Here is an 11,394-nt window from a genome sequence, read left to right on the forward strand (position 1 = left end):
TCCTTACTCATCCCTGAGTGTCATTACGTGAACAATAAACCCCGACCACCCCTTGGATATAAACCTGCACCAGCTCAATCTGATTGGAGCGCCGTAATTACCCGTTAAACCACAAGGTGCCAAAATTTGGTTATATGGTTACCACCCAGCGTAGTAAATGGTTTCCTGATGTACAGGAAACCATTTGGTTTTTCACTCTGTGTAGAGTCACCCACAGGCAGAAGGAAGAGGAAAGAATGAAGGAAAAAAAGAAGAGGGAGTGTAAAGTCACCCGTAGGCAGAAGGACGAGGAGAGAATGAGAGAAAGACAGGAGAGGATGAAAAGAAAGAAGGATGGAGGAGACGAAAGGGCAGACACCCGTAAACTACACAACATCCAGTGAATGGATGGTGAGCGCCCCCACCTACCATCATTTATTGGGGGGATTTTCCTTACCCAATGTGGAAGATAAACGCCCAGATAAAACATTATTATTATTATTATTATTATTATTATTATTGTTGTTGTTATTATTATTTTTATCATTATTATTATTATTATTATTATTATTATTATTATTATTAATACATCGAGTGAATGGATGGTGAGCGCCCCCACCTACCATCATTTATTGGGGGGATTTTCCTTACCCAATGTGGAAGATAAACGCCCAGATAAAACATTATTATTATTATTATTATTATTATTATTATTATTATTATTATTGTTATTATTATTTTTATCATTATTATTATTATTATTATTATTATTATTATTATTATTTGGAGAAGGCATATGACAGGGTGGATAGACAAGGATTGTGGAAAGTGTTTAGAATATATGGAGTAGATGGGAAGTTGTTGAATGCTGTGAAGTGTATGTACGATGGTGCTAAGGCTGCAGTGCGTGTGGATGGTGAACTAAGTGAATTTTTCTCTTTGAAAGTTGGTTTGAAACAGGGATGTGTTATGTCTCCATGGTTGTTCAATCTGTACATGGATGGGGTAATAAAAGAGGTACAAGGTACGGTAGTGGATGTTGGAGTGGCCCTGGTGAGAGAGTAGTGTTTGGAAACTCCTTGTACTGTTGTTTGCAGATGATACTGCGTTGTTGAGTGAAGACGAAGGGGAGCTGCAAGGCTTGGTGGATGAGTTTGAGAGAGTGTGTAAGAAACGGAATCTAAAGCTGAATGTAGGGAAGAGTAAAGTGATGGTCTTTGAGAGAGGTGAAGTTGGTGAATGTACAGCGTGGTTGGATGGTGAGGAATTGGAAAATGTGAGTACGATTAAGTACTTGGGTAGTGTGATGAGTATGGATGGAGGTTTGGAGGGTGTAATGCTTGAAAGGGTACAGCAGGGAAGAAAGGTTGCTGGTTCTCTGAAAGCAGTGATAAGAAACAGGGAAGTGAGCATGGAAGTGAAAAAGTTACATGACAGTATTGTGATACCAACTCTAACGTACGGAAGTGAAGCTTGGACATTGCTGGAAGGACACAAGTCAAGAGTGAGAGCAGTGGAAATGAGTTATTTAAGAGGAGCCTGTGGAGTCACGTGGAGAGACAGGCTGACGAATGAGGATATAAAGGAGCGTTGTGATGTTGATGTGGATGTGATAGGAAGCGTTATGAGGAACACACTGAGGTGGTTTGGCCATGTGGAGAGGATGGAGGGTGAGAGACTGACGAAGAGAGTGTGAGTGAGGTGGAGAGGGGAAGAGGGAGGGGGAGGCCGAGGATGAGATGGAGAGATGGGGTGGAGAGGTATATGAGAGAGAGGGGTGTAAGTTGGGAGCAGGGCAGTGAAATGGCGGGGGACAGGGCGACTTGGAGGCGATTTGTTTGTGGCCACCCCAAACGTGATTATTATTATTTTTATTATCATTATTTTAAACATCAGCATCTCATTATTATTATTATTATTATTATTATTATTATCACCATCATCATCATCATCATCATCATCATCATCACCACCACCACCACCACCACAACCACAACCACCACCACCACCACTATCAACATCAGCATCTCATTATTATTATTGTTATTATTATTATTATTATTATTATTATTATTATTATTATTATTATCAGTTCTGCGATGCAATATGCTATCACTTTCGGCAAAGCGCACAATACGTGTAAGAATTTTTTTTTTCATTGGTGTAATTGGTCATCCAGTCATACTGGCACCGTCGGATCGAGTGTTTGAGAATAGACGGCATATTTGCACGTTCGTCATCCCCCTTACTGTCCCCACCACCACCACCACCACACACACACACACACACACACACACACACACACACACACACACACAAAAGTACAGTATTATGGTAGGTTAACGTTGGGGTAGGCCACAGCTGGATGGGTGCGGTTGGTCGGATGTCAAAAAACGGCTTTTTTTTTTTTTTTTTTGTGGTGTGATTAACCAAACTGCTTCATTTGTTCCTAAGTGAAGGCTCAACGCTGCCGAATCATTTATCGGTGAACTTGTTCCGACGTTGCCAGTATGGCTGGATGACTAAGTGTGTCTGTACCTGAAGAAAAAACACGCTACTGGTACGCTAAACTCAGGCCGTATGTGTGTGTGTGTGTGTGTGTGTGTGTGTGTGTGTGTGAACTTCTCCCAATCTTTCTGATGGATTTAAATGAATTTTGCCAGGTGAGTTCCGCTGGTCACTGGGAAGTTTTCCACTATATACTCGTACCATTTTGCAACCGAGATTTTAGGGGGGTCAACCCCCCACTTCACCAAATTAAAAATTCTCAGTAAGAGATAAAGGTGAGGAAATACGCTTATGGCTCCGATGTCTTAGTACATGTTGCACAAGGAACCATAATCCGTAATGTGATATTTGGGGAACGTAGTCCCCCAAATGATTTTTGGGGGTGACCTCCTCCACAAAATTAAAACCATTAGAAATACGGGAAAGTGAGCACATGAATTTCAAAAGAGCTTTTATGTCAGTTCATCAGGTTCCTTGATAATGTTTTCCAGACTGTAAAGTTTTCCACTATTATTTTTAAAAGATTAGCCCCCTCCCCAAATGAACAATTCTCAGAGGCAATGAAAGGAGGGATTTTTTTTTTTTTTTTTTTACGCAAGAAAGAAGGAACTATAGGCCAGGAGCCCGCAAACCGTTCCATCCAAAAAAAAAAACTAAAACAATACAAAAGAGAGCCATATTCAAGATCCGTTCATTTCGAGATGCTTGGACACACTGCGTTTGAAAGACTGGAGATCATAGTAAGTAGTAAATACAGACAGAGGGAGACAGTTCCAGAGTTGACCTGTTGCATAAATCAAGGACTGGGAGTAACGGGTTAACTCTTGCATTAGAGAGTTGGACAGAAAAGGGTTGAGAGTTTATTGCTAGACGAATGCTACACGCCAGTCGTAGAGGTGGAGGGATGCATGCAGACAGTTCAGAGGAGCAGTGGCCACTGAAGTAGCCATAGAAAAGAGATAACGATGCAACAGTGCGGCGAAGAGACAGAGTCTGAAGAGAGCTAGTAAGAGGAGGAGAGTTAATGAGACGAAAAGCCTTTGACTCCACTCTATTGAGAACAGCAGTATGTGGAGAGCCTCTCCACACGTGAAAGTTGTACTCTACACAGGGGCGAATAAAACCCATGTATAAAGTCAACAACTGTGCAGGGGTAAAGAAGGTACGGAGTCGGCTTAGCACACCCAAACTCTTGGAAGCAGGTTTTACAAGAGATCCAATATGATCTTTCCAAGATAAGTCCCGAGTGAATGAAGCCCCAAGCATGTTCAAAGATGATGCAGGATTGAGCTGGATATTATTAAACATTAGTGGGTACTCCTGTGGAAGATTGTGTTGATATCTTTGTACAAGTTGTACAATGGACTCTTATCCATAATGCGATACTTGGGGAGCGTGATCCCCCTCCCCAATGATTCGGGGGGGTAGATCCCTCCCCAGAATAAAAGCTATCAAAAACAAGAGAAAGATTTCAATAAAACTTCCCAGGTGAGTTCGTCTGGTTACCCTGGTGTCCCACTATATACAATTTCCAACCATGACTTTTAGGTGAACCCGACCCCCCTTCACATAATTAAACATTATCAGAATAATGAAAGGAGACCAATTATATGCCTTAATATCTTAGTACATGTTGTACATCGGACTCTCATCAGCAATGCAATCTTTTGGGAGTGTGACCCCCCAGTGATTCTTGGAGGGGTCAGCCCTCACCCAAAAAAAAAATGATCAGAAACGGGGGATTGAGAGCACATGGATTTAAAGGAAATCGACACATATCACAGGACTGAGTGTTTTGTTTCTATATTTTCTCTGAAAGGACAGGAAGAAGCTGCACATCTATTTTATTATTATTATTATTATTATTATTATTTTTGTTATTATTATTATTATTATTATTAATACCCCCTGGGGGTAGGGGGGTTTAGGGAATACTCCCCCAGTATCCCTGCTTGTCGTACGAGGCGACTACAAGGGTTGGTGGTGGGTTAGTGCCCCACCCCGTAAAAAGAACTAACTGAAAAAGCGAATAAAGCGCCTCGGACCCGGACGGACCATACGTTGACGACTAAGGAACAGACAAAGGACATTCTTAGGGTGGGAACATGGAATGTGAGAGGAGTGAATGATGAAGTGAAAGAGAGAGAGATTGTTCAGGTGCTTGAGGATGCAAAAGTGGATATATGTGGATTGACTGAAACTAAATGGAAAAAGGTCAAAGGGTGAGAGAATGGGAATATGGTTTAGGTATATGTGCGGGAGTCAATGAGAATGAGAGGGCAAGAGAGGGAGTATGTCTGATGATAAGCAACAAGTGGACGGAGAATATAAGAGAGTATGGAACAGTGGGTGCAAGGATTGTATGGGTGAGGATGAAAGTAGGTATACAAGCATGGGCGATTGTATGTGTGTATGTCCCGACAGAGGATCGAGTGGCAAGAGTGAAAGGTGAGTTTTGGGTGAGAGTAGAAGCCTGTATTGACAAGTTTGAGAGGAGCAAGAGAGTACCGTTGATTGGAGACATGAATGGCAAAGTTGGGAATGTACGAGTGGATGGAGTGGTTGGTCAGTGGGATGTGCCAGCTGAAGTAGATGGGAATGGTAGTGCTTTGGTGGACATCTGTGCTTGTAAGAGGTTGGCAATAGCCAACACCTACTTTCGTCATAAGATGATCACTGGTATACATGAAGAGTAATGAGGAGGATGGATGGCGAACTTGTTGAACGAAAGGCAATGATAGACTACGTGTGCGTGGATGAACAAATGAGAAGACAAGTGTTGGATGCAGTAGTGTGGAGAGGGTGGGGGAATGGAGTCTCGGACCATGACTTAGTGATGGCCAAGGTAGAGCTGCAAAGAAAGTGGTTGAGGAGACAAAGGGGAAGACAGGAGGAAGCAGCTCCTGTGAGAAGAGTGGAGAAATTGCAAGATAGTGAGAAAATTACAGAGTATAAGAGCATAGTGGAAAAAAGATTGGGAAGGTATGAGCTAGAGCAGATGGAAGGGGTGGAAGACGTAAGATATTCATGTAAGAGATAGGCGCAGCGTGTGAGGCGGTTTGTGGAGTGAGGAGGAGATGCAAGGGTGTGCAAGGGACAGCATGGTGGAATGATGAGGTGAAACGAGCTGTGGAACAAAAGAAGAAGGCATATAGTGAATGGTTAGCGAGTAGAGGTAGGGGAGAAGATGAGAGAGAAGAGAGAGGTATATGTGAGCAGGAGAAGGGATGTTAAGAGACAGGTGAAGGAGAGTAAGAAAAAAGTGGATGAAGAGTTTGGGAGGAATCTGAGTGTGAAATGGAGGGAGAATAAGAAATTGTTTTGGAAGGAGGTAAAGAAAGTAAGGCAGTGTGAAAGGGGAAATAGTAGGGGAGTGAAAGATAGGAATAATAGATTGTTGGTGGAGAAAGAGAGAAATTGAGGAGATGGAAAGAGCACTTTGAGGATTTGTTGAATGTAGAGAGTGAGAGCAGTGCGAGTATAAGTGGTTGGGGAATGGCTGGGAGAAGAAGAGATGAGAGGAGGGAGGAAGAGATCGGTAGGGCGGAAGTAGCGGAAGCGATGAAGAAGATTAAGTTGGGAAAGGTCCCAGGAATTGATGGAGTGTGTGGTGAAATGCTGAGGTATGGGGGTGAGATTGTTGTGGAGTGGATATGGAAGTTGTGTAGATTGGCTTGGGAAGAGGGAAGGGTTCCAGAGGACTGGAAATCAGGTATAATTGTTCCTTTATACAAAGGAAAAGGGGAGAGAGAAGTATGTGGTAACCTTAGGGGTATTTGCCTTCTTAGTGTGACTGGTAAAATATATAGTAGAATACTCACTGATAGGGTTAGGCATATGACAGAGGAGCTAGTTGGAGAAGAACAAGGGAGATTTAGGATGGGAAAAGGGTGTGTAGATCAGATATTTGTTCTAAGATGTTTAGTGGAGAAGTATCTAGAGAAGGGAAAGAAAGTGTATGCTGCCTTCATGGACTTGGAGAAAGCTTATGACAGAATAGATAGGCAAGGTATGTGGAAGATATTAAGAATATATGGAGTGGAGGGGAAATTGTTAAGTGCTGTGAAGAGTATGTACGAGGGAGCTAAGGCTACGGTGCGAGTGGATGGTGCGCTGAGTGAGTTCTTTGATCTCAATGTGGGACTGAAACAGGGTTGTGTGATGTCTCCATGGCTGTTTAATATATACATGGATGGGGTTGTAAAGGAGGTGCAAGGTAGGGCAGTGGATGTGGGGGTGGCTCTAATGAATGAGGGTGAGATTAGGAAGCTTCCGGTGTTGGTGTTTGCTGATGATACAGTATTGTTGAATGAAGATGAATGGGAGTTCCAAGGTTTGGTGAATGAATTTGGGACGGTGTGTAGGAGGAGGAATCTGAAAGTTAATGTAAACAAAAGTAAAGTCATGGCGTTTGAGAGAAATGAAGTCACAGAGTGTGCAGTGAGGTTGGATGGTGAGAATATGGAGAATGTGAGTGCATTCAAGTACTTGGGTAGTGTGATGAGTAAGGATGGAACTTTGGGGGATGAAGTGCGTGAAAGGGTACAGCAGGGAAGGAAGGTTGTGGGTACACTGAAAGCAGTGATGAAAAGTAGGGAGGTGAGTGTGGAAGTTAAGAAGTCACTGCATGATAGTATTGTGATCCCTACCCTGACGTATGGAAGCGAGGCGTGGACCTTGCAAGAGGGGAACAAGTCAAAAGTGAGAGCAATGGAAATGAGTTACTTGAGAGGAGCATGTGGAGTGACGTGGAGGGACAGGTTGACGAATGAAGAAGTGAAGGAACGTTGTGGGGTGGATGTGGATGTGGTTGAGTAGATTAGGAGAAATACACTGAGGTGGTTTGGACATGTGGAGAGAATGGAGAATGAAAGATTGACTAAGAGGGTGTACGTAGATGAGGTGGAGGGAAGGAGATGGAGGGGTAGACCGAGGATGAGGTGGAGGGATGGAGTTGAGAGGTATATGAGGGAGGGGGGGGTGAGTTGGGGGGAGGGTAGTCAAATGGTGGGTGACAGAGCGACTTGGAGGTGTTTTGTCTGCAGCCACCCTTTGCGGGATTAGGGAGTCGGGCTATAGATAGATAGATAGATTATTATTATTATTATCATCATCATCATCATCATCATCATCATCAACATCATCATCACCATTATGATGATGATGATGATGATTATAATATTATTATTATCCATTTATTCATTCATCCATCATTCAACCCTACGTCACGTAAGAGCCCAGGGTTAGGCAAGTTGGTCCTGACATTTAAGATGAGAGTGACCATCCTTACTCATCCCTGAGTGTCATTACGTGAACAATAAACCCCAACCACCCCTTGGATATAAACCTGCACCAGCTCAATCTGATTGGAGCGCCGTAATTACCCGTTAAACCACAAGGTGCCAAAATTTGGTTATATGGCTACCACCCAGCGTAGTAAATGGTTTCCTGATGTACAGGAAACCATTTGGTATTTCACTCTGTGTAGAGTCACCCACAGGCAGAAGGAAGAGGAAAGAATGAAGGAAAAAAAGAAGAGGGAGTGTAAAGTCACCCGTAGGCAGAAGGACGAGGAGAGAATGAGAGAAAGACAGGAGAGGATGAAAAGAAAGAAGGATGGAGGAGACGAAAGGGCAGACACCCGTAAACAACACTACATCGAGTGAATGGATGGTGAGCGCCCCCACCTACCATCATTTATTGGGGGGATTTTCCTTACCCAATGTGGAAGATAAACGCCCAGATAAAACATTATTATTATTATTATTATTATTATTATTATTATTATTATTATTGTTGTTGTTATTATTATTTTTATCATTATTATTATTATTATTATTATTAATACATCGAGTGAATGGATGGTGAGCGCCCCCACCTACCATCATTTATTGGGGGGATTTTCCTTACCCAATGTGGAAGATAAACGTCCAGATAAAACATTATTATTATTATTATTATTATTATTATTATTATTATTATTATTGTTATTATTATTTTTGTCATTATTATTATTATTATTATTATTATTATTATTATTATTATTATTTGGAGAAGGCATATGACAGGGTGAATAGACAAGGATTGTGGAAAGTGTTTAGAATATATGGAGTAGATGGGAAGTTGTTGAATGCTGTGAAGTGTATGTACGATGGTGCTAAGGCTGCAGTGCGTGTGGATGGTGAACTAAGTGAATTTTTCTCTTTGAAAGTTGGTTTGAAACAGGGATGTGTTATGTCTTCATGGTTGTTCAATCTGTACATGGATGGGGTAATAAAAGAGGTACAAGGTACGGTAGTGGATGTTGGAGTGGCCCTGGTGATAGAGGATAGTGTTTGGAAACTCCTTGTACTGTTGTTTGCAGATGATACTGCGTTGTTGAGTGAAGACGAAGGGGAGCTGCAAGGCTTGGTGGATGAGTTTGAAAGAGTGTGTAAGAAACGGAATCTAAAGCTGAATGTAGGGAAGAGTAAAGTGATGGTCTTTGAGAGAGGTGAAGTTGGTGAATGTACAGCGTGGTTGGATGGTGAGGAATTGGAAAATGTGAGTACGATTAAGTACTTGGGTAGTGTGATGAGTATGGATGGAGGTTTGGAGGGTGTAATGCTTGAAAGGGTACAGCAGGGAAGAAAGGTTGCTGGTTCTCTGAAAGCAGTGATAAGAAACAGGGAAGTGAGCATGGAAGTGAAAAAGTTACATGACAGTATTGTGATACCAACTCTAACGTACGGTAGTGAAGCTTGGACATTGCTGGAAGGACACAAGTCAAGAGTGAGAGCAGTGGAAATGAGTTATTTAAGAGGAGCCTGTGGAGTCACGTGGAGAGACAGGCTGACGAATGAGGATATAAAGGAGCGTTGTGATGTTGATGTGGATGTGATAGGAAGCGTTATGAGGAACACACTGAGGTGGTTTGGCCATGTGGAGAGGATGGAGGGTGAGAGACTGACGAAGAGAGTGTGAGTGAGGTGGAGAGGGGAAGAGGGAGGGGGAGGCCGAGGATGAGATGGAGAGATGGGGTGGAGAGGTATATGAGAGAGGGGGGTGTAAGTTGGGAGCAGGGCAGTGAAATGGCGGGGGACAGGGCGACTCGGAGGCGATTTGTTTGTGGCCACCCCAAACGGAATTATTATTATTATTATTATTATTATTATCATTATTTTAAACATCAGCATCTCATTATTATTAATATAATTATTATTATTATTATTATTATTATTATCACCATCATCATCATCATCATCATCATCATCATCATCATCACCACCACCACCACCACCACAACCACAACCACCACCACCACCACTATCAACATCAGCATCTCATTATTATTATTGTTATTATTATTATTATTATTATTATTATTATTATTATTATTATCAGTTCTGCGATGCAATATGCTATCACTTTCGGCAAAGCGCACAATACGTGTAAGAATTTTTTTTTTCATTGGTGTAATTGGTCATCCAGTCATACTGGCACCGTCGGATCGAGTGTTTGAGAATAGACGGCATATTTGCACGTTCGTCATCCCCCTTACTGTCCCCACCACCACCACCACACACACACACACACACACACACACACACACACACACACACACACACACACACACACAAAAGTACAGTATTATGGTAGGTTAACGTTGGGGTAGGCCACAGCTGGATGGGTGCGGTTGGTCGGATGTCAAAAAACGGCTTTTTTTTTTTTTTTTTTTTTTTTTTTTTTGGTGTGATTAACGAAACTGCTTCATTTGTTCCTAAGTGAAGGCTCAACGCTGCCGAATCATTTATCGGTGAACTTGTTCCGACGTTGCCAGTATGGCTGGATGACTAAGTGTGTCTGTACCTGAAGAAAAAACACGCTACTGGTACGCTAAACTCAGGCCGTATGTGTGTGTGTGTGTGTGTGTGTGTGTGTGTGTGTGTGTGTGTGTGTGTGTGAACTTCTCCCAATCTTTCTGATGGATTTAAATGAATTTTGCCAGGTGAGTTCCGCTGGTCACTGGGAAGTTTTCCACTATATACTCGTACCATTTTGCAACCGAGATTTTAGGGGGGTCAACCCCCCACTTCACCAAATTAAAAATTCTCAGTAAGAGATAAAGGTGAGGAAATACGCTTATGGCTCCGATGTCTTAGTACATGTTGCACAAGGAACCATAATCCGTAATGTGATATTTGGGGAACGTAGTCCCCCAAATGATTTTTGGGGGTGACCTCCTCCACAAAATTAAAACCATTAGAAATACGGGAAAGTGAGCACATGAATTTCAAAAGAGCTTTTATGTCAGTTCATCAGGTTCCTTGATAATGTTTTCCAGACTGTAAAGTTTTCCACTATTATTTTTAAAAGATTAGCCCCCTCCCCAAATGAACAATTCTCAGAGGCAATGAAAGGAGGGAATTTTTTTTTTTTTTTTTTTTACGCAAGAAAGAAGGAACTATAGGCCAGGAGCCCGCAAACCGTTCCATCCAAAAAAAAAAACTAAAACAATACAAAAGAGAGCCATATTCAAGATCCGTTCATTTCGAGATGCTTGGACACACTGCGTTTGAAAGACTGGAGATCATAGTAAGTAGTAAATACAGACAGAGGGAGACAGTTCCAGAGTTGACCTGTTGCATAAATCAAGGACTGGGAGTAACGGGTTAACTCTTGCATTAGAGAGTTGGACAGAAAAGGGTTGAGAGTTTATTGCTAGACGAATGCTACACGCCAGTCGTAGAGGTGGAGGGATGCATGCAGACAGTTCAGAGGAGCAGTGGCCACTGAAGTAGCCATAGAAAAGAGATAACGATGCAACAGTGCGGCGAAGAGACAGAGTCTGAAGAGAGCTAGTAAGAGGAGGAGAGTTAATGAGACGAAAAGCCTTTGACTCCACTCTATTGAGAACAGCAGTATGTG

This window comes from Coenobita brevimanus, chromosome 45, assembly GCF_032717465.1.
Source record: "Coenobita brevimanus isolate Jiangsu-jjx chromosome 45, ASM3271746v2, whole genome shotgun sequence".
Taxonomy (NCBI): Eukaryota; Metazoa; Arthropoda; class Malacostraca; order Decapoda; family Coenobitidae; genus Coenobita; species Coenobita brevimanus.